This window comes from Pleurodeles waltl, chromosome 9 (genome assembly GCF_031143425.1).
Source record: "Pleurodeles waltl isolate 20211129_DDA chromosome 9, aPleWal1.hap1.20221129, whole genome shotgun sequence".
Taxonomy (NCBI): Eukaryota; Metazoa; Chordata; class Amphibia; order Caudata; family Salamandridae; genus Pleurodeles; species Pleurodeles waltl.
The window spans coordinates 312345488-312370421 of NC_090448.1; positions in this window are offsets into that span (position 1 = coordinate 312345488).

The following is a 24934-nucleotide window of genomic DNA, read 5'->3' on the forward strand; positions in this document are numbered from 1 at the left end:
CTCCTCACTCCTCATCGCACTGCTGCTCCTCACACGACATCGCACTGCTGGTCCTCACTCCTCATCGCACTGCTGCTCCTCCCTCCTCATCGCACTGCTGCTTCTCCCTCCTCATCGCACTGCTGCTCCTCCCTCCTCATCGCACTGCTGCTCCTCACTCCTCATCGCACTGCTGCTCCTCACTCCTCATCGCACTGCTGCTTCTCCCTCCTCATCGCACTGCTGCTCCTCACTCCTCATCGCACTGCTGCTCCTCACTCCTCATCGCACTGCTGCTCCTCACACGACATCGCACTGCTGCTCCTCACTCCTCATCGCACTGCTGCTCCTCACTCCTCATCGCACTGCTGCTTCTCTCTCCTCATCGCACTGCTGCTCCTCCCTCCTCATCGCACTGCTGCTCCTCCCTCCTCATCGCACTGCTGCTCCCCCTTCTTCATCAAAATACCGCTCCTCCCTCCTCATCGCACTGCTCCTCCCTCCTCATCGCACTGCTGCTCCTCCCTCCTCATCGCACTGCTGCTCCTCACACGACATCGCACTGCTGCTCCTCCCTCCTCATCGCACTGCTGCTTCTCCCTCCTCATCGCACTGCTGCTCCTCCCTCCTCATCGCACTGCTCCTCCTCACACGACATCGCACTACTGCTCCTCACACGACATCGCACTGCTGCTCCTCACACGACATCGCACTGCTGCTCCTCCCTCCTCATCGCACTGCTGCTCCTCCCTCCTCATCGCACTGCTGCTCCTCCCTCCTCATCGCACTGCTGCTTCTCCCTCCTCATCGCACTGCTGCTCCTCCCTCCTCATCGCACTGCTGCTCCTCCCTCCTCATCGCACTGCTGCTTCTCCCTCCTCATCGCACTGCTGCTCCTCCCTCCTCATCGCACTGCTTCTCCCTCCTCATCGCACTGCTGCTCCTCACTCCTCATCGCACTGCTGCTCCTCACTCCTCATCGCACTGCTGCTCTTGCCTGTTCATCACACAGCTTCTCCTTCCTCATTACACAACTACCCCCCACCTCATTCTACATTTGATTCCATCTCGGCATCGCACTGCTGCTCTCCCCTCCTCAGTTTCCCTACATCCATTGCACTTGTCCACTCATTTTGATTCATCTACATTTTGTGTCTGTCTCTCGTTTTAGAAGTTGAAAAGTGAGTAATAAAGAGGCTGGAATCGTTTCATCAAGAAGAAATAAGTGAACCTGGTTTACATTTGTTTAATATATTTTAAATTAGAGTTCTTTTATTAAAGTAAGTTAGAATACATAAAGAAGGTTCACTGGAATTCTTACTAAATATAAAGGGGATGACACTGCACTGATAAACAACATGAATTCATAATAAAATTGTACAGAAGTAAATTGCAGATTCTCTTTGCAAGTTGGTGAAGGCGAGTCCTGATTTTACTAAAGACAAAGGAGGCAAGCATTATGACTCCCTTTTCTTATTGTATATTGTTTGCTGCATTTTTAAAGCAACAGCTTCCATAGTGCTGCTCCCTTTGGCGGGAAGTAACACAATGAAGATTCAAGCCCCATTGTAAAAACAGGGCAGCCCTTGTGCCATTTCTTTTTTTTCTTGATATGCCCATAAAGTTCATAATCCATGTGAAAAATGAAAGGATAAAAAAACAGCAAAAAAATGATAAGCAACCATGTGAGTTCCTCTCTTCCTTGGTGTACTTCAACATGAAATGTGTCCATTGCTTGAAGGGACTAATCTTTTCCGTGCCATCCCCTCTCTGGTATCAAAGATTGTTGCCTGGTTGATCAAGAATGGCGCTAAGTGCAATCAAAATACATCCATTAAGATCAATCTTAGGGTGGACAACCTCAGTGGTGGGATAATACTTCCCTCCTTTGTCTTTAATGAAAGAAGGACTCTCTTTCACCAACTGGCTAGAGGAATCTGATATTTTAATTACAAAACTGGAGGCACGTTTAGAGTATATTCACCACCTTCATTGCACATGCTCAACAGGTTTACATTAAAAGGCTTCAAAAGGTGAGACCCTGGACCAATCTGCAGACTTTAAAATGTCCTCCAATCTAGCCCCAGCTTGGAGAGCTTTGGAAGCCACAGCCCGTATAGCTGAATGCACCCAAAAATTACCTGTGTTCACACCTGTCAAAGTCATCATGCCTTTAGCCCATCTACCCAATTTAGTAGAGGATACCGGAGCAAATGGGTTACCTAAATTTACAACTGCAGGCGGATAACCTCAGTTTCCTGCTGACATGAATATACCATTTGAGGCATCTCACCACAGACAATTTGGATTGCAAAAAGAAAGATGGAATTACACATGTGTGGAAGCATTCTTAGTTCCTCTTGTGATAATTATTAGGAGCCCAAAATGGGGAGAAGCATTGCAGAAATATCCAGTGCCCTCACATCCGACACACTCTTAAGCGACACCAAGCTTAACAATTTTACCAGTTTTGCAGAAAGTACCTTCCCATTCATATTGATTTTATAAACCCAGACTGATCTTTGTGTCACAATCCTCCTCTGTTCTATTAGGAAACTAATCAACAAGCATTAGGAGATATTACAATTGGAAAATAATTTTGGTAATTTATTTACAGAGAAACTGGTGTTTGCTTATGAACACTCTAAGGGCCTCATTTATGAGGCCCGTTGTGAAGGGCCGCGCAGCAAGCGCTTGCTGCGCCACCGGGCGATGGCAGAAATGCACCCTTTTTACAAGATGCAGCACATTTCTGTCCTCTGCCCCTGCGCTAGCGCTCAAATTGCTGCCTAGTACCAATGCAGATACCCTTGCACCATGGTGCAAGGATGCCTGCATTGCGGGGATGATTGTTTTGTGCAGGAAGGAATACCTTCCTGCACAAAAACAATCACAGGAGTTTTTTTTCCTCTTTTTCTTTGTGCTGCACAGTGCAGAACACATAGAAAGAGGACAAAAACGCAGAGAAATAAAGATATTTCTCCTCGTTACGTCATTCTTATGCCACCTCTGAGGTGGTGTAGGAATCTGACGCATTCTCCGACTAAATCTGGGAATGCGTCAGATTCCTTTGGGTTCCATGGATGTTGGGTGGGAAGACCACAAGCAACACTCATGGAACGCCTCTTTCTTCAGGGTTCTACATGAAGGGGGTTCATATTTACAATGTCATGAAAAGCCAGGGAAGGTGGCTTTGCGGGGCCTTGTAAATATGGGCTGCCAGACTCTGCCACTGGAGCGTCACAAAAGTCTCGATCCGGTGGCGCAGTGTGCTGCTAAGGCCTTGTAAATAAGGCCCATCGACTTTAAAAGAGATCTTGTCCAGTACGAAGAAAAACAACACAAATCTGGCAGAGGCATTATGACATGTAATAACTGTTCATTGTAACTATGCAATAACTGGCAATACAGTGTTACATACTTCAAAAGGTTACACGATCTCCTTGAAACATTCCTCAACCTGTGACAGTAAGAACTGTACATATGCACAGAAATGTCCATGAGGCTTACTTCATAATAAAAGAAACAAAGAGAAAACTAACAAGATGGATATCTGAGCACAAAAAGAATTTAATAAAACACAATATGAACTCCAGCATCGCCCTGCATTGGCACGAGTGCAAACATGTCATTAGCCAATTAGGATTTCAGGTTTCATATAGTCATACCCCCGGAGGTTGGCAAAAACGGGAGATTACTACAAAGAGAAATTGTGAATTAAATGTTGGAATACTCTTCTACCAATGGGGTAAAATGATAGACTTGAAATGTTGTGCTTTCTTTAAGTATTTTTGGGATGCAAAAAATAGTTTGATTATTTTGTTTATTTTTCAAACGTGTTTTTCAGTGGGAATATTGTTCTTGCTATTGTGACACCTACTTTGTTTTCATTGGGTGATCAGTGACCATTCTCATAAGTCATTTATACAGCACACATTATTATTAGCTATGTTTAGTTGTCAGCTAAAACACATGGATTTGAGGATACGCTAGCTACGGTGAAAAATGTGGCACTGTCACAAACATGGTTTTTGCCCAGTTTTCACACGGTACAGTTTAGAACATTCAGGTTTCTACACACATTTCCTCACGAGAAAACATTTTGCTACAGCTACGATTCAGTCAACCTTCAGTTAGAACAATACATCTTTATTATTCACTAAACATGATATCATATTTTATTCTGTCATGACATTTTTCAGTATGAGGCTGTGCAATACTAAGGCCAGACCTCGCAAACTTGTGGCCTACAGGTAATTTAAGCAACTACATAGCTTTTAATCGTAAGTATAACATACTGCTGCAAATTTCACATTCATATATGTTCTGAATAATCATCAATACGCTTTTAGTTAAACATTACATAGTAGGTGGCAGCCATTCAAGTGGGCATATTTTCGAGTTCAGCGTTATTTTCTATGTTAATTCATTTTCTATGCAGATTCAAAATACATATTACATGAAATATTTATTAGTAATAATTTCAGCGCTCACACAGACACCTCTTAAGTGTATTATCGCCACATTCTGTATAGTTCAGAAAGCTGACTGCCAAGAGAGCGTGTGACAGAGTACAAACTCAGGAGTGCTAGTCCCACATCTCGTAGGGTTTTAATCACAGAATGCACTGTCCTCAGTCGCTTCAAGATGGCCTCCAGACCACCCCAGCGGGTGATGGGCATTATTTGGATGGAATCAATCATTATCAATCAATCATTACATTTATAAAGCGCACTATGTACCCGTCAGGGTTTCGAGGCGCTGGGGGGGGGGGGGGGAGGGGGGGGAGGTGAGCTGTTAGCGGTCGAAAAGCCAGGTCTTGAGGAGTCTCCTGAAGGTGAGGAGGTCCTGGGTCTGGCGTAGTGAGGTGGGGAGAGAGTTCCAGGTCTTAGCGGCGAGGAAGGAGAAGGAACTGCCGCCGGAGGTCTTGCGCTGGATCCTGGGGACGATGGCGAGGGCGAGATTGGCAGAGCGGAGTTGACGAGTGGGGGCGTAAAAGTTGAGTCTGGAGTTGAGGTAGGTAGGTCCGGTGTTGTGTAGAGCCTTGTGAGCGTGGGTGAGGAGTTTAAAGGTGATCCTCTTGTCCACGGGGAGCCAGTGGAGGTCCTTCAGGTGAGGGGGGATGTGACATCGGCGGGGTATGTCGAGGATCAGGCGGGCGGATACATTTTGGATACGCTGGAGTCGTTTGATGTCTTTTGTTGGGATGCCTGTGTAGAGTGCGTTGCCGTAGTCAAGTCTGCTACTGACGAGGGCTTGGGTCACCGTCTTTCTGGTTCCTGTTGGGATCCACTTGAAAATTCTGCGGAGCATTCGAAGGGTGTTGAAGCAGGAAGAGGAGACGGCGCTGACCTGTTTGGACATGGTGAGGGCGGAGTCCAGGATGAAGCCGAGGTTTCTTGCATGGCTGGCTGGGGTGGGTGGGGGACCGAAGTCGGTGGGCCACCAGGAGTCGTTCCAGGCCGAAGGGGTGCGCCCGAGGATGAGGACTTCCGTCTTGTCGGAGTTGAGCTTCAGGCGGCTGTCGTTCATCCACTCGGCGATGGCTTTTAGTCCCTCGTGGAGGTTGTTTTTGGCGGTGAGTGGGTCTTTGGTCAGGGAGAGGACGAGCTGGGTGTCGTCGGCGTAGGAGATGATGCTGAGGTGATGTTGGCGGGCCAGTTTAGCGAGGGGGGCCATGTAGACGTTGAACAACGTAGGGCTGAGGGAGGAGCCTTGGGGGACGCCGCAGATGAGGTTGGTGGCTTTGGAGCGGAAAGGGGAGAGTCGTACTCTCTGGGTTCTGTCGGAGAGGAAGGATGAGATCCAGTTGATGGCTTTATCTTGGATGCCGGCTTCATGGAGGCGGGTCAGTAGGGTGCGGTGGCAGACTGTGTCAAAAGCGGCAGATAGGTCGAGGAGGATGAGGGCCGAGGTTTTGCTGTTGTCCATTTGAGTTCTGATGTCATCTGTGGCGGCGAGGAGTGCAGTCTCGGTGCTGTGGTTTCATCTGAAACCGGATTGAGAGGGGTCTAGGATGGAGTTGTCTTCGAGGAAGAGGGCGAGCTGGGTGTTGACGATCTTCTCGATGACTTTTGCTGGAAAAGGGAGGAGAGAGATCGGTCGGAAGTTTTTGAGGTCGTTGGGGTCAGCCTTGGGTTTCTTGAGAAGGGGTTGGATTTCTGCGTGTTTCCAGCTGTCTGGGAAGGTGGCGGAGTCGAAGGAGAGGTTGATGATCTTGCGGAGTTTGGGGGCGATGATGGCGTTGGCTTTGTTGAACACGTGATGTGGGCATGGGTCCGTGGGGGAGCCTGAGTGGATGGTGTTCATGGTTGTCATTGTTTCGGTGTCGTCCACGTGGGTCCAGGCGGTGAGGCGGCAGGCGTCTGTGGAGATGTCAGGGGTGGGGTCTGGCGGCGGAGTGGTGTTGAAGCTGTCGTGGATGGTTGTGATTTTCTGGTGGAAGAAGGTGGAGAGGTCGTCGCAGAGTTTCTGGGAGGGCGGGATGTCGTTGGAGTTGGCGTTGGGGTTTGAGAGTTCCTTTACGATGCCGAAGAGTTCTTTGCAGTCGTGGGCGTTGTTGTTTATGCGTTCAGTGAAGTGGGCGCGCTTGGCGACTCGGATCCGTTGGTGGTGTTCACGGTTGGCGTCTTTGAGGGAGGCGAGGTTGTCGGGTGTGCGCTCTAAGATCCACTTCTTCTTGACCTTCTGACAGCGGCTTTTGGAGGCGGTCAGTTTGTCTGTGAACCAGGCTGTTTTTTTCTTTCCTTGGTTGGCGGTGGGTTTCTTGAGTGGGGCTAAGGTGTTGGCGCAGTTGAGGATCCATTGATGGAGGTTGATGGCGGCAGTGCTCGGGTCGGTTGAGTCGGGTGGTGGGTTTTTGACGAGGGTGCTGGTTAGTTGGTCTTGGGTGATTTTTCCCCAGCGGCGGTGAGGAGGTAGGGGGATGCGGTGGTGTTCGGTGATTTTCGTATAGGAAAAGTGGACGCAGTGATGGTCGGTCCAGTGGAGTTCGGAGGTGTGGCTGAAAGAGATGTGGTTGCTTGAGGTGAAGAGGGGGTCAAGAGTGTGTCCGGCGATGTGGGTGGGAGTGTTGACCAGTTGACGGAGTCCGAGGTTGAGGAGGTTGGAGGTCAGTGATGCGGTGTTGACGTCGTTGTTATTTTCCAGATGGTAGTTTAGATCTCCCAGGAGGATGTAGTCTGGGGAAGCGAGGGCGTGGGTGCTTGCGAGGTCGGCGATGGTGTCGCTGAAGGGGGCTCTTGGTCCTGGAGGGCGGTATATGGGAGTTCCTCTGAGGGTCGTGTTGGGGTCCGTGTGGATCTGGAAGTGGAGGTGTTCGGCTGTCTTGAGGGTGTCATCCGTGTGGGTGTGGATTTTGAGGGTAGATTTGTGGGCGATGGCTATTCCGCCGCCGTTTCCGTTGGTTCGATCTCTTCTGGTGATTTTGTATCCCTCCGGTATGGCGATTGCGATGTCCGGGGACGAGGAGTCGTTCCACCAGGTTTCGGTCAGGAAGGCCACGTCAGAGGCGGTGGTGTCGAGTAAGTCCCAGAGTTCGATGGCTTGCTTTCGTGCGGAGCGTGTGTTGATGAGGATGCAGTTCAGGTGGTTGGTGTTGGAAGATCTTGTTGTTGGCTTCGCCATTCTGTCGCAGGAGAAGTTGCAGGTGCGGCAGGAGAAGGGTCCTTTTGTGTGCTTCGGGGTTGCAAGGAAGCACTCTGCGGAGGGGCCGGGGTTGAGTGCGCGGAGTTCGTTGGTTGAGAAGCGGACGCAGGGGCTGCGGGGGGCGCGGGGACCAGGGGGGGTGGCGCTGGGCGCGGTCCAGGCGCGGACGGGCGCAGACGGGCTTGCCTCTGGCGTGCCCGCTGCGCGGACGCGCTGCGCCAGCCATTAAGAAGGGAGGGGGGAGCAGCTGGGAGGCGGGAGGCGGGAGGGAGCGGCGAATGGGGGCGCGAGGGGGGCGGGCCGCAGGGAGGCAGCGGCAGGGATCGGAAAGCAGGGGGAGCGCACAAGGGGCAAAAGGCACAAAAAACGAGCGAAATTAAAGGCAGTCACAATATGAAAACACACAGTATGAAATACAGTAATGGCACAGTACACGATCGGGGAAACAGCAATCAGAGGGGCACAACGGGGGCAGAAGCGCCGGAGGCGAGGCGCAGAAAAATGAGAAAAACAACTTACAGGACGGCGGAAAGCGGCACACGGGTCAAGTGAAGCTAGTCAGAGCCCACTAGACCCCAGGGATGAGGCGCAGGAGGATGCCTGCGGGTGGAGGAGGGCCTCGAACACGCAAACAGCAGCGTGGTCGGGGGACAGAGGCAGGAGGCAGCAGGTTGGTGCTGCGGTCGTGGGGGGCGAGCTCAGGACCTGAAACAGGTCAGAGGTCGCTCACTCGCGACGCGCAGCGCCAGCCATTAAGAAGGGAGGGGGGAGGGAGGAGCAGCTGGGAGGCGGGAGGCGGGAGGGAGCGGCGAATGGGGGCACTAGGGGGGCGGGGCCGCAGGGAGGCAGCGGCAGGGATCGGAGAGCAGGGGGAGCGCACAAGGGGCAAAAGGCACAAAAAACGAGCGAAATTAAAGGCAGTCACAATATGAAAACACACAGTATGAAATACAGTAATGGCACAGTACACGATCGGGGAAACAGCAATCAGAGGGGCACAACGGGGGCAGAAGCTGTGAGAAGGTAGCCTCTTTCTAGCCTTATTACCCCCACTTTTGGCCTGTTTGTGAGTGTATGTCAGGGTGTTTTGTCACTGTTTTCACTGTCTCACTGGGAACCTGATAGCCAGGCCTCAGTGCTCATAGTGAAAACACCATGTTTTCAGTATGGTTGTTATGTGTCACTGGGATCCTGCTAGTCAGGACCCCAGTGCTCATAGGTTTGTGGCCTATATGTATGTGTCACTGGGACCCTGTCACACAGGGCCCCAGTGCTCATAGGTGTGCATGTATATGTTCCCTGTGTGGTGCCTAACTGTCTCACTGAGGCTCTGCTAACCAGAACCTCAGTGGTGATGCTCTCTCATTACTTTCAAATTGTCACTAACAGGCTAGTGACCATTTTTACCAATTTACATTGGCTTACTGGAACACCCTTATAATTCCCTAGTATATGGTACTGAGGTACCCAGGGTATTGGGGTTCCAGGAGATCCCTATGGGCTGCAGCATTTCTTTTGCCACCCATAGGGAGCTCTGACAATTCTTACACAGGCCTGCCACTGCAGCCTGAGTGAAATAACGTCCACGTTATTTCACAGCCATTTTACACTGCACTTAAGTAACTTATAAGTCACCTATATGTCTAACCTTTACCTGGTAAAGGTTAGGTGCAAAGTTACTTAGTGTGAGGGCACCCTGGCACTAGCCAAGGTGCCCCCACATTGTTCAGAGCCAATTCACTGAACTTTGTGAGTGCGGGGACACCATTACACGCGTGCACTACATATAGGTCACTACCTATATGTAGCTTCACAATGGTAACTCCGAATATGGCCATGTAACATGTCTATGATCATGGAATTGCCCCCTCTATGCCATCCTAGCATAGTTGGCACAATCCCATGATCCCAGTGGTCTGTAGCACAGACCCTGGTACTGCCAAACTGCCCTTCCTGGGGTTTCACTGCAGCTGCTGCTGCTGCCAACCCCTCAGACAGGCAGCTGCCCTCCTGGGGTCCAGCCAGGCCTGGCCCAGGATGGCAGAACAAAGAACTTCCTCTGAGAGAGGGTGTGACACCCTCTCCCTTTGGAAAATGGTGTGAAGGCAGGGGAGGAGTAGCCTCCCCCAGCCTCTGGAAATGCTTTGTTGGGCACAGATGTGCCCAATTCTGCATAAGCCAGTCTACACCGGTTCAGGGACCCCTTAGCCCCTGCTCTGGCGCGAAACTGGACAAAGGAAAGGGGAGTGACCACTCCCCTGACCTGCACCTCCCCTGGGAGGTGTCCAGAGCTCCTCCAGTGTGCTCCAGACCTCTGCCATCTTGGAAACAGAGGTGCTGCTGGCACACTGGACTGCTCTGAGTGGCCAGTGCCACCAGGTGACGTCAGAGACTCCTTGTGATAGGCTCCTTCAGGTGTTAGTAGCCTTTCCTCTCTCCTAGGTAGCCAAACCCTCTTTTCTGGCTATTTAGGGTCTCTGTCTCTGGGGAAACTTTAGATAACGAATGCATGAGCTCAGCCGAGTTCCTCTGCATCTCCCTCTTCACCTTCTGATAAGGAATCGACCGCTGACCGCGCTGGAAGCCTGCAAACCTGCAACATAGTAGCAAAGACGACTACTGCAACTCTGTAACGCTGATCCTGCCGCCTTCTCGACTGTTTTCCTGCTTGTGCATGCTGTGGGGGTAGCCTGCCTCCTCTCTGCACCAGAAGCTCCGAAGAAATCTCCCGTGGGTCGACGGAATCGTCCCCCTGCAACCGCAGGCACCAAAAAGCTGCATCTCCGGTCCCTTGGGTCTCCTCTCAGCACGACGAGCGAGGTCCCTCGAATCCAGCGACACCGTCCAAGTGACCCCCACAGTCCAGTGACTCTTCAGCCCAAGTTTGGTGGAGGTAAGTCCTTGCCTCACCTCGCTGGGCTGCATTGCTGGGAACCGCGACTTTGCAAGCTTCTCCGGCCCCTGTGCACTTCCGGCGGAAATCCTTCGTGCACAGCCAAGCCTGGGTCCACGGCACTCTAACCTGCATTGCACGACTTTCTAAGTTGGTCTCCGGCGACGTGGGACTCCTTTGTGCAACTTCGGCGAGCACCGTTTCACGCATCCTCGTAGTGCCTGTTTCTGGCACTTCTCCGGGTGCTACCTGCTTCAGTGAGGGCTCCTTGTCTTGCTCGACGTCCCCTCTCTCTGCAGGTCCAATTTGCGACCTCCTGGTCCCTCCTGGGACCCAGCAGCGTCCAAAAACGCCAAACGCACGATTTGCGTGTAGCAAGGCTTGTTGGCGTCCATCCGGCGGGAAAACACTTCTGCACGACTCTCCAAGGCGTGGGGGATCCATCCTCCAAAGGGGAAGTCTCTAGCCCTTGTCGTTCCTGCAGTATTCACAGTTCTTCAGCCTAGTAAGAGCTTCTTTGCACCAACCGCTGGCATTTCTTGGGCATCTGCCCATCTCCGAGCTGCTTGTGACTTTTGGACTTGGTCCCCTTGTTCCACAGGTACCTTCAGACAGGAATCCATCGTTGTTGCATTGCTGATTTGTGTTTTCCTTGCATTCTCCCTCTAACACGACTATTTTGTCCTTAGGGGAACTTTAGTGCACTTTGCACTCACTTTTCAGGGTCTTGGGGAGGGTTATTTTTCTAACTCTCACTATTTTCTAATAGTCCCAGCGACCCTCTACAAGGTCACATAGGTTTGGGGTCCATTCGTGGTTCGCATTCCACTTCTGGAGTATATGGTTTGTGTTGCCCCTATCCCTATGTTTCCCCATTGCATCCTATTGTAACTATACATTGTTTGCACTGTTTTCTAAGACTATACTGCATATTTTTGCTATTGTGTATATATATCTTGTGTACATTTCCTATCCTCTCACTGAGGGTACACTCTAAGATACTTTGGCATATTGTCATAAAAATAAAGTACCTTTATTTTTAGTATAACTGTGTATTGTGTTTTCTTATGATATTGTGCATATGACACTAAGTGGTACTGTAGTAGCTTCACACGTCTCCTAGTTCAGCCTGAGCTGCTTTGCTAAGCTACCATTATCTATCAGCCTAAGCTGCTAGACACCCTATACACTAATAAGGGATAACTGGGCCTGGTGCAAGGTGCAAGTACCCCTTGGTACTCACTACAAGCCAGTCCAGCCTCCTACATTTGGTTGTGCAGTGGTGGGATAAGTGCTTTGAGACTACTTACCACTCTTGTCATTGTACTTTTCATAAGAGAAAAATATACAAAACAAGGTCAGTGTATATACACATAGCCAAAAAGTTTTGCATTTCCTCTTTTCACTCTTTTCTAAGTGCTGAAAAGTACTTCTAAACTTTCAAAAAGTTCTTAAAAGTTTAAAAAGTTTTTTCTGTCTTTCCAAAAAGTTCTGAAAACTTTTTTCTCTTTGTCTATCACTTTAACTCTCTCTAAAAATGTCTGGCACAGGAAAAAATGTTGAACTGTCCAAACTTGCATATGATCACCTTAGCTGGAAAGGAGCAAGGAGTCTCTGCATAGAGAGAGGTTTGAGTGTAGGGAAGAATCCTTCCTTAGAACTGTTAATTAATATGCTTAGAGTACAGGATAAGGCCATAAGTGCCCAATCTGTAGAAAAAGTAGCTAATGGTTCTCAATCTGATCCAGGGACTCCCCCAGGAAAAGGTTCAGGAAAGAAACTTCTTAGCCTGCCCATTACTAGACAGTCTAGCATAGTTGGTACAGAGGTTGAATCACATCATACTGATGATGTGCTCTCACATTATGCTGGTAGCCAAGCTGTTAGGGTGCCCTTGGTAAGGGACAGGTCTCCTTCTGTTCATTCCCATCATACCTCTGTATCTAGAAATGTCCCTCCCACCCACCCTGATGACAGATTGTTGGAAAGGGAGCTCAATAGATTGAGAGTGGAGCAAACCAGACTGAAGCTCAAGAAGCAACAGCTGGATTTGGATAGACAGTCTTTAGAAATAGAGAGGGAAAGACAGAAAATGGGTTTAGATACCCATGGTGGCAGCAGCAGTATTCCCCATAGTCATCCTGCAAAAGAGCATGATTCCAGGAATCTGCATAAGATAGTTCCCCCTTATAAGGAGGGGGATGACATTAACAAGTGGTTTGCTGCACTTGAGAGGGCCTGTGTTGTACAGGATGTCCCTCAAAGGCAGTGGGCTGCTATCCTATGGCTATCATTTAGTGGAAAAGGTAGGGATAGGCTCCTTACTGTGAAAGAAAATGATGCCAATAATTTCCAAGTTCTTAAGAATGCACTCCTGGATGGTTATGGCTTAACCACTGAACAGTACAGGATAAAGTTCAGAGAGACCAAAAAGGAGTCTTCACAAGACTGGGTTGATTTCATTGACCATTCAGTGAAGGCCTTGGAGGGGTGGTTACATGGCAGTAAAGTTACTGATTATGAAAGCCTGTATAACACAATCCTGAGAGAGCATATACTTAATAATTGTGTGTCTGATTTGTTGCACCAGTACCTGGTAGACTCTGATCTGACCTCTCCCCAAGAATTGGGAAAGAAGGCAGACAAATGGGTCAGAACAAGGGTGAACAGAAAAGTTCATACAGGGGGTGACAAAGATGGCAATAAGAAGAAAGATGGTGAAAAATCTCAAGATAAGCATGGGGATAAGGGTAAAACCAAAGATCCCACTTCAAATCTTAAACACTCTTCAGAGGGTGGGGATAAAACAAATTCTTCCTCTTCTTCCCAACCTGCACACATTAAAAAGCCTTGGTGCTTTGTGTGTAAAAACAGAGGCCATAGGCCAGGGGATAAGTCCTGTCCAGGTAAACCCCCTGAGCCTACCACCACTAATACATCAAGCTCTAGTGCCCCTAGCAGTAGTGGTACTAGTGGTGGGACTGCTGGCAACAGTCAAGCAAAGGGTGTAGTTGGGTTCACTTATGGGTCCATAGTGGAAACTGATGTAATCAGTCCCAAGACAGTTTCTGTCACACCTAGTGGCATTGGCCTTGCCACACTGGCTGCTTGTCCCCTTACAATGGATAAGTACAGGCAGACAGTTTCAATAAATGGTGTTGAGGCCTTGGCCTACAGGGACACAGGTGCCAGTTTCACTTTGGTGACTGAAAACCTAGTGCCTCCTGAACAACACATCATTGGACAACAGTATAAGATTATTGATGTCCATAACTCCACTAAGTTTCTTCCCTTAGCTATAATTCAGTTTAGTTGGGGTGGAGTTACTGGCCCTAAGCAGGTGGTGGTATCACCTAGCTTACCTGTAGACTGTCTCTTAGGTAATGACCTAGAGGCCTCAGGTTGGGCTGATGTAGAGTTTTATGCCCATGCAGCCATGCTGGGCATCCCTGAGGAATTGTTCCCTCTCATTTCAAGTGAAATGAAAAAGCAAAGGAGAGAAGGCCTGAAAACTCAGGATCCCTCTCCATCAACAGGTAAAGAGGGTATCACAGTATCCCCTAACCACCCTACCATTCAGGATACCATTCCTGTGGTGGGAGAAACCTCTCCTGGGGTGGCACCTGTTCCAAGGGAATCATCAGCTGGCAAAGCTGGACTCCCTGAGGTGGAAGTACCTCTCTGTGGGATAACTAACATTGGTGAGAAAAACAGCACCATTTTAGTTAACATGGAGCATCCCTCCAACCCTCCCAGAGAAACTTTAGTGCAGAAACCCTGCACTACCTCACAACACTTAGGACAGCATCCCTGCCCTAGTGTGGAGCTCATAGGACAGCATCCCTGCCCTGCTCCAACTCAAGAGAAACAGCATCCCTGTTCTCTCTTCCAGCCAGATGGACAAAGTTTTTGCCCAGCTATGGCTTTTCTGAGACAGCATCCCTGTCTGGCATTTCCATCACTACAAATAGGTTCAGTGGACAATTCCCACTGCTCTAAACTAAAACTTACTGATAGAAACTCTGAAAATATATCTTCACATTGTTGCTTAGCTAAAAAACTTCAAACAGGGTGGTTTACATCCCCACAGGGAAGTAACCATATAGTGGATGATAAAGGGAGTAACCAGTCTATTGCAGAGCTACTCTCTACTTATCACCACTTAGACAATAAAGTCTCAACTGGCCAAGGTTAGCCTTATTGTCCTTCGTTTGGGGGGGGGTTGTGTGAGAAGGTAGCCTCTTTCTAGCCTTATTACCCCCACTTTTGGCCTGTTTGTGAGTGTATGTCAGGGTGTTTTGTCACTGTTTTCACTGTCTCACTGGGAACCTGATAGCCAGGCCTCAGTGCTCATAGTGAAAACACCATGTTTTCAGTATGGTTGTTATGTGTCACTGGGATCCTGCTAGTCAGGACCCCAGTGCTCATAGGTTTGTGGCCTATATGTATGTGTCACTGGGACCCTGTCACACAGGGCCCCAGTGCTCATAGGTGTGCATGTATATGTTCCCTGTGTGGTGCCTAACTGTCTCACTGAGGCTCTGCTAACCAGAACCTCAGTGGTGATGCTCTCTCATTACTTTCAAATTGTCACTAACAGGCTAGTGACCATTTTTACCAATTTACATTGGCTTACTGGAACACCCTTATAATTCCCTAGTATATGGTACTGAGGTACCCAGGGTATTGGGGTTCCAGGAGATCCCTATGGGCTGCAGCATTTCTTTTGCCACCCATAGGGAGCTCTGACAATTCTTACACAGGCCTGCCACTGCAGCCTGAGTGAAATAACGTCCACGTTATTTCACAGCCATTTTACACTGCACTTAAGTAACTTATAAGTCACCTATATGTCTAACCTTTACCTGGTAAAGGTTAGGTGCAAAGTTACTTAGTGTGAGGGCACCCTGGCACTAGCCAAGGTGCCCCCACATTGTTCAGAGCCAATTCACTGAACTTTGTGAGTGCGGGGACACCATTACACGCGTGCACTACATATAGGTCACTACCTATATGTAGCTTCACAATGGTAACTCCGAATATGGCCATGTAACATGTCTATGATCATGGAATTGCCCCCTCTATGCCATCCTAGCATAGTTGGCACAATCCCATGATCCCAGTGGTCTGTAGCACAGACCCTGGTACTGCCAAACTGCCCTTCCTGGGGTTTCACTGCAGCTGCTGCTGCTGCCAACCCCTCAGACAGGCAGCTGCCCTCCTGGGGTCCAGCCAGGCCTGGCCCAGGATGGCAGAACAAAGAACTTCCTCTGAGAGAGGGTGTGACACCCTCTCCCTTTGGAAAATGGTGTGAAGGCAGGGGAGGAGTAGCCTCCCCCAGCCTCTGGAAATGCTTTGTTGGGCACAGATGTGCCCAATTCTGCATAAGCCAGTCTACACCGGTTCAGGGACCCCTTAGCCCCTGCTCTGGCGCGAAACTGGACAAAGGAAAGGGGAGTGACCACTCCCCTGACCTGCACCTCCCCTGGGAGGTGTCCAGAGCTCCTCCAGTGTGCTCCAGACCTCTGCCATCTTGGAAACAGAGGTGCTGCTGGCACACTGGACTGCTCTGAGTGGCCAGTGCCACCAGGTGACGTCAGAGACTCCTTGTGATAGGCTCCTTCAGGTGTTAGTAGCCTTTCCTCTCTCCTAGGTAGCCAAACCCTCTTTTCTGGCTATTTAGGGTCTCTGTCTCTGGGGAAACTTTAGATAACGAATGCATGAGCTCAGCCGAGTTCCTCTGCATCTCCCTCTTCACCTTCTGATAAGGAATCGACCGCTGACCGCGCTGGAAGCCTGCAAACCTGCAACATAGTAGCAAAGACGACTACTGCAACTCTGTAACGCTGATCCTGCCGCCTTCTCGACTGTTTTCCTGCTTGTGCATGCTGTGGGGGTAGCCTGCCTCCTCTCTGCACCAGAAGCTCCGAAGAAATCTCCCGTGGGTCGACGGAATCGTCCCCCTGCAACCGCAGGCACCAAAAAGCTGCATCTCCGGTCCCTTGGGTCTCCTCTCAGCACGACGAGCGAGGTCCCTCGAATCCAGCGACACCGTCCAAGTGACCCCCACAGTCCAGTGACTCTTCAGCCCAAGTTTGGTGGAGGTAAGTCCTTGCCTCACCTCGCTGGGCTGCATTGCTGGGAACCGCGACTTTGCAAGCTTCTCCGGCCCCTGTGCACTTCCGGCGGAAATCCTTCGTGCACAGCCAAGCCTGGGTCCACGGCACTCTAACCTGCATTGCACGACTTTCTAAGTTGGTCTCCGGCGACGTGGGACTCCTTTGTGCAACTTCGGCGAGCACCGTTTCACGCATCCTCGTAGTGCCTGTTTCTGGCACTTCTCCGGGTGCTACCTGCTTCAGTGAGGGCTCCTTGTCTTGCTCGACGTCCCCTCTCTCTGCAGGTCCAATTTGCGACCTCCTGGTCCCTCCTGGGACCCAGCAGCGTCCAAAAACGCCAAACGCACGATTTGCGTGTAGCAAGGCTTGTTGGCGTCCATCCGGCGGGAAAACACTTCTGCACGACTCTCCAAGGCGTGGGGGATCCATCCTCCAAAGGGGAAGTCTCTAGCCCTTGTCGTTCCTGCAGTATTCACAGTTCTTCAGCCTAGTAAGAGCTTCTTTGCACCAACCGCTGGCATTTCTTGGGCATCTGCCCATCTCCGAGCTGCTTGTGACTTTTGGACTTGGTCCCCTTGTTCCACAGGTACCTTCAGACAGGAATCCATCGTTGTTGCATTGCTGATTTGTGTTTTCCTTGCATTCTCCCTCTAACACGACTATTTTGTCCTTAGGGGAACTTTAGTGCACTTTGCACTCACTTTTCAGGGTCTTGGGGAGGGTTATTTTTCTAACTCTCACTATTTTCTAATAGTCCCAGCGACCCTCTACAAGGTCACATAGGTTTGGGGTCCATTCGTGGTTCGCATTCCACTTCTGGAGTATATGGTTTGTGTTGCCCCTATCCCTATGTTTCCCCATTGCATCCTATTGTAACTATACATTGTTTGCACTGTTTTCTAAGACTATACTGCATATTTTTGCTATTGTGTATATATATCTTGTGTACATTTCCTATCCTCTCACTGAGGGTACACTCTAAGATACTTTGGCATATTGTCATAAAAATAAAGTACCTTTATTTTTAGTATAACTGTGTATTGTGTTTTCTTATGATATTGTGCATATGACACTAAGTGGTACTGTAGTAGCTTCACACGTCTCCTAGTTCAGCCTGAGCTGCTTTGCTAAGCTACCATTATCTATCAGCCTAAGCTGCTAGACACCCTATACACTAATAAGGGATAACTGGGCCTGGTGCAAGGTGCAAGTACCCCTTGGTACTCACTACAAGCCAGTCCAGCCTCCTACAGAAGCGCCGGAGGCGAGGCGCAGAAAAATGAGAAAAACAACTTACAGGACGGCGGAAAGCGGCACACGGGTCAAGTGAAGCTAGTCAGAGCCCACTAGACCCCAGGGATGAGGCGCAGGAGGATGCCTGCGGGTGGAGGAGGGCCTCGAACACGCAAACAGCAGCGTGGTCGGGGGACAGAGGCAGGAGGCAGCAGGTTGGTGCTGCGGTCGTGGGGGGCGAGCTCAGGACCTGAAACAGTCCAGGAACGGTCATTTTCTCTCCTCCTCCTTCTGAGGGGACAGCAGGCCCCTCTATGGGGGCAGCAGTGCGCCTTCCTGCCTCGTCTCTTCCCCATGAGTACACCAAGGAGCGCTGCTCTACGCACTACTTGAGCCGGTTGGGGGCAACTCTGCGGATGGCAGTTCCGGTGGCAGTTTTAGCCCGATGACTGGGTGGCACCAGATCTTGGTCTCTTCAGCACTTACAGCAGCAGGTGTTTGCTTGTTGTTAATCGTAGTTTTTTGCTGCAGCAGGTTTGAAGGAAGTGTGTGTGACTTACTGACAGGCTTCCTTAACAAGTCAGTAATAAGGGGTGTGGCAATATTAAATATCTCAGGGCTGGGGCGTGTTCAACCTGAGCAGGAAGTGGAATCCAAAGCACGTTTGCGCTCGGAGAGCAGCGACAGGTCGCTTAAAGAGCTCAATCAGAGGTGCTGTATCTCAAGCTCTCATCTCTCACTTGCATCTGCTGCAGGCGTTGCTGCTGCTTTGAGCTGTAGGTTTCTCCTCAAAGTTTTATGTCAGAGATTCTTTACTCCCACTTTTTCCTTACTGCTGCTTCTATGGGCAGTTACTTGTGCTCTCTCTCGCTTTTACCCACTGCAGTTGCCCCCACAGCGTGTCTCAAACATGGCAAGAGGCCCGGTTCAGGCGGGAGATTCCCGAATTTTAATGAAACACTGGCAGGTTTCAGGAGTTCCAGGAGTTAGACTGAAGCTCTTGCAATTAACACTGATTTTTATTTTATTAAAGATCGCAGTCGTAGTTTCAACCTCGAATTTCCAGCAGTTATTTGGTGAAGCTAAAGTCGTTTAATAATTTTCAGTTATGAATACTCTTTGTATTTTAGTAGTAGAAGTCCTCTGGAGTTAGACTGAAGCTCTTGCAATTAACACTGATTTTTATTTTATTAAAGATCGCAGTCGTAGTGTCAACCTCGAATTTCCAGCAGTTATTTGTTGAAGCCAAGTCGTTTGATATTTCTCAGTAATAAAGACTGGTGCTGCTCGGAGTTCTTCGGTATTTTATTAATGAGAGCCTCTGGAGCCGGAGTGAAGCTCTTGCTGACTTGGCTTTTATGTAATTTCAGGAAACGATTCATCGCGAATTGCCCGAAGAGATTAATCTTGTTCGCTGGTGAAATACTATAACCTGCTGCCGTCGTCGGCTGTGGAGACTTCACCTGCAGGTGGCGCTGCACTGAACGAAGAACTGGAAAGTCTGTCACAACTAATTCGCCTAGGATCAATATACGGCGATGGAAGTACGAACCTAAGGTAAAGAGAGAGGTGGTGGTGTATTTGAAGCCTCATTCTGAAAAGATTTAAAACTCAGAGTGACCTCAAGAAGACGGAGCCGCTGCCCACCTGCTCTACACTTCCACTCGCAACTTTCAACTGTATCACCGGTCTGTGTAAAGGAAATTAATAAAAAGAAGGAAGCAGCACAAATCGGTATCCGAGCCCGTGGCATTATGGGTATGCAAATACAGCCCGGGAATGGCTGCTTTCTCAAGCTACAGTTGCGGACCAGTAAGAAATGAAACCGGTATTAGAAGTGTAAGGAAACAGAGTTTGTCAAAAATGCAGCTGTTCTGCCTGGGAGCAACACAATTATTTTGCAAAGGCTCACAATTAGACAAAACGAGCACGTGTTTAAGCAAAACACATACATTTAAAACATTTGGTAAGCGTTTCAGAGTGAATTCTACACGTACAATCACTGGTGCTGGAGCACGTGTCAGAGTAGTGGTGCTGCCACCAATGGGACATCACTGAACTCAGATCAGGAAAAATCCAGCATCACATATGGAAGAAGGTGTAGTACGGAGCTGGTGGCGTTTAGGAGCACACTGTCACAAACATCTGTCTAAAGCACGGTGTGATAGCACACTGTTGTCTACTGACAGCACATTTTCCATTGAAATGACTACTAACTTTGTACTGATGTACAATTTTATTGATAAGATTATATTGAGCACTAAAGATATTGCGTGTAAATTGTGTTTCAGCGAATATTTGTAACTTGAACATCACCATGTAAAATGTTTTGATTTGATGCTTTTAAAGTTTTACGGGCAGATTTAAGAAAAGTGGCGCTGCACTCATTGCACGCCAATTTCCCTGAGCCCCTTAGCGCCCCTTCCGCCTCTACCGCCACCATGTGTGCGCTGTATTTAAAATATGGCGCACCATGGCGCAGGGTATGGGGCAATAGTGTAATTTTTTTTACGCTATTGATGTACTGTGCAGGAGTAGCGCCAGAATGTTGGCGCTACTCCTGCAGAGTACATAGGGTCCATTCTAAATAATGGTATGCCCCCTTTTAACTCCTGCTCTGAGCAGGCGTTAAATGTGACTAAAATATAGCGCAAGGAAATCTCATAGATTTCCTTGCGCCATTTTTTGGCCCCTCTCTTACGGAGGAACGTCCCCTTGCATACATTATGCCTGGTGCAGGCATAATGTGGCGCAAGGGTTACAAAGTGGCGCAATGAATGCATTGCACCACTTTGTAAATGATGGTGCAGGGAAAAGGCCACTTTACCACCGCCTTAGCATCCAAAAAATGACGCTATGGCAGCACTAACGTGGCACTTTGGGCTCTTAGATATGCCCCTTTGTTTCAATCACACTTCAGAGTAAGGAAAAAAAGGCTTCCTTTGTACTATCCTAAATGTTTATATATTTTAAAATATTTGTACCGTTCATATAAATGTATTGGAATGTTGTGTTAGAAGAAAATTTCAGCATATATCCTTACCTTTTTCACACCAGCACGATTGTCCCAAAGTTCTCTTGAAAAAATTCTCACACTTTCCAGTAAGAAAAAGTAAACAACAGCCTTTATGTATTTTAAACTTTATTTATACTTTGAAACATAATCCACAATACAAGCAGCACATGCAAAACACAAAAGCATGGCCACATTAAAAGTCACAAGGTGATCACGTAAAATACAATGCAGATCAGTCAGCCACAGTACCACTGAACCCGTGGATCCCATCAGTCTTCATGGTAAAAAAAAATTAGCAACAGTTTGTCAAAAGACTAGACTGACATTTGACTTCGGTCTTTGAACACACAGGAAATGTGACAAGATAAAACAAAATTTAAAGTCACCCTTAATCCTTATTCCTCTCCAGAACTCCAGCATGGTTCTTTCCTTCAGGAAGAAGCTCCAAGCTGCAGTGGTGGCAGCAGAGGAGTGGCGCAGAGGCCGGCTTGCCTCAGGAAAGGAACACCACATGCTGAAGATGTGTCCATAAATAGCCAGGTCTGAAATGTATAGCACTGCTGCTCCTCACACGACATCGCACTGCTGCTCCTCACACGACATCGCACTGCTACTCCTCACACGACATCGCACTGCTGCTCCTCACACGACATCGCACTACTGCTCCTCCCTCCTCATCGCACTGCTGCTCCTCACACGACATCGCACTGCTGCTCCTCACACGACATCGCACTACTGCTCCTCACACGACATCGCACTGCTGCTCCTCACACGACATCGCACTACTGCTCCTCACACGACATCGCACTGCTGCTCCTCACACGACATCGCACTACTGCTCCTCACACGACATCGCACTACTGCTCCTCACACGACATCGCACTGCTGCTCCTCACACGACATCGCACTGCTGCTCCTCCCTCCTCATCGCACTGCTGCTCCTCACTCCTCATCGCACTGCTGCTCCTCACACGACATCGCACTACTGCTCCTCCCTCCTCATCGCACTGCTGCTCCTCCCTCTTCATCGCACTGCTGCTCCTCACACGACATCGCACTGCTGCTCCTCCTTCCTCATCGCACTGCTGCTCCTCCCTCCTCATCGCACTGCTGCTCCTCCCTCCTCATCGCACTGCTGCTCCTCACACGACATCGCAATGCTGCTCCTCACACGACATCGCACTGCTGCTCCTCACACGACATCGCACTGCTGCTCCTCCCACGATATCGCACTGCTGCTCCTCACACGACATCGCACTGCTGCTCCTCACACGACATCGCACTGCTGCTCCTCACACGACTTCGCACTGCTGCTCCTCACACGACATCGCACTGCTGCTCCTCACACGACATCGCACTGCTGCTCCTCACACAACATCGCACTGCTGCTCCTCACACGACATCGCACTACTGCTCCTCCCTCCTCATCGCACTGCTGCTCCTCCCTCTTCATCGCACTGCTGCTCCTCCCTCCTCATCGCACTGCTGCTCCTCCCTCTTCATCGCACTGCTGCTCCTCCCTCCTCATCGTACTGCTGCTCCTCACTCCTCATCGCAATGCTGCTCCTCATCGCACTGCTGCTCCTCACTCCTCAGCGAAGTGCTTCTTCTCCCTCCTCATCGTACTGCTGCGCCTCACACGACATCGCACTGCTGCTCCTCACTCCTCATCGCACTGCTGCTCCTCCCTCCTCATCGCACTGCTGCTTCTCCCTCCTAATCGCACTGCTGCTCCTCACACGACATCGCACTGCTGCTCCTCACTCATCATCGCACTGCTGCTCCTCACTCCTCATCGCACTGCTGCTTCTCCCTCCTCATCGCACTGCTGCTCCTCACACGACATCGCACTGCTGCTCCTCACTCCTCATCGCACTGCTGCTCCTCCCTCCTCATCGCACTGCTGCTCCTCACTCCTCATCGCACTGCTGCTTCTCTCTCCTCATCGCACTGCTGCTCCTCTCTCCTCATCACACTGCTGCTCCTCCCTCCTCATCGCACTGCTGCTCCTCCCTCCTCATTGCACTACTGCTCCCCCTTCTTCATCACAATACTGCTCCTCCCTCCTCATCGCACTGCTGCTCCTCCCTCCTCATTGCACTGCTGCTCCTCACACCTCATCGCACTGCTGCTCCCCCTTCTTCATCACAATACTGCTCCTCCCTCCTCATCGCACTGCTGCTCCTCACTCCTCATCGCACTGCTGCTCCTCCCTCCTCATCGCACTGCTGCTTCTCCCTCCTCATCGCACTGCTGCTCCTCACACGACATCGCACTGCTGCTCCTCACTCCTCATCGCACTGCTGCTCCTCCCTCCTCATCGCACTGCTGCTCCTCCCTCCTCATCGCACTGCTGCTCCTCCCTCCTCATCGCACTGCTGCTCCTCCCTCCTCATCGCACTGCTGCTCCTCCCTCCTCATCGCACTGCTGCTCTTCCCTCCTCATCGCACTGCTGCTCCTCCCTCCTCATCGCACTGCTGCTCCTCCCTCCTCATCGCACTGCTCCTCCCTCCTCATCGCACTGCTGCTCCTCACACGACATCGCACTGCTGCTCCTCACTCCTCATCGCACTGCTGCTCCTCCCTCCTCATCGCACTGCTGCTCCTCACTCCTCATCGCACTGCTCCTCCCTCCTCATCGCACTGCTGCTCCTCCCTCCTCATCGCACTGCTGCTCCTCCCTCCTCATCGCACTGCTGCTCTTCCCTCCTCATCGCACTGCTGCTCCTCCCTCCTCATCGCACTGCTGCTCCTCACACGACATCGCACTGCTGCCCCTCACTCCTCATCGCACTGCTGCTCCTCCCTCCTCATCGCACTGCTGCTTCTCTCTCCTCATCGCACTGCTGCTCCTCCCTCCTCATCGCACTGCTGCTTCTCTCTCCTCATCGCACTGCTGCTCCTCCCTCCTCATCGCACTGCTGCTCCTCCCTCCTCATCGCACTGCTGCTCCTCTCTCCTCATCGCACTGCTGCTCCTCCCTCCTCATCGCACTGCTGCTCTTGCCTGTTCATCGCACAGCTTCTCCTTCCTCATTACACAACTACCGCCCACCTCATTCTACATTTGATTCCATCTCGGCATCGCACTGCTGCTCTTCCCTCCTCAGTTTCCCTACATCCATTGCACTTGTCCACTCATTTTGATTCATCTACATTTTGGGCCTGATTCTAACTTTGGAGGACAGTGTTAAACCATCCTAAAAGTGGCGGATATACCACCTACGGTATTACAAGTCCATTATATCCTATGGAACTCGTAATACGGTAGGTGGTATATCCGCCACTTTTGGGACGGTTTAATACCGTCCTCCAAAGTTAGAATCAGGCCCTTTGTGTCTGTCTCTCGTTTTAGAAGTTGAAAAGTGAGTAATAAAGAGGCTGGAATCGTTTCATCAAGAAGAAATAAGTGAACCTGGTTTACATTTGTTTAATATATTTTAAATTAGAGTTCTTTTATTAAAGTAAGTTAGAATACATAAAGAAGGTTCACTGGAATTGTTACTAAATATAAGGGGGATGGTAATGCACTGATAAACAACATGAATTCATAATAAAATTGTACAGAACTAAATTGCAGATTCTCTTTGCAAGTTGGTGAAGGCGAGTCCTGATTTGACTAAAGACAAAGGAGGCAAGCATTATGACTCCCTTTTCTTATTGTATATTGTTCGCTGCATTTTTAAAGCAACAGCTCCCATAGTGCTGCTCCCTCTGGCAGGAAGTAACACAATGAAGATTCAAGCCCCATTGTAAGAACAGGGCAGCCCTTGTGCCATTTCTTTTTTTTCTTGATATGCCCATAAAGTTCATAATCCATGTGAAAAATGAAAGACTAAAAAAACAGCAAAAAACTGATAAGCAACCATGTGAGTTCCTCTCTTCCTTGGTGTACTTCCACATGAAATGTGTCCATTGCTTGAAGGGACCAATCTTCTCCGTGCCATCCCCTCTCTGGTATCAAAGATTGTTGCCTGGTTGATCAAGAATGGCGCTAAGTGCAATCAAAATACATCCATTAAGATCAATCTTAGGGTGGACAACCTC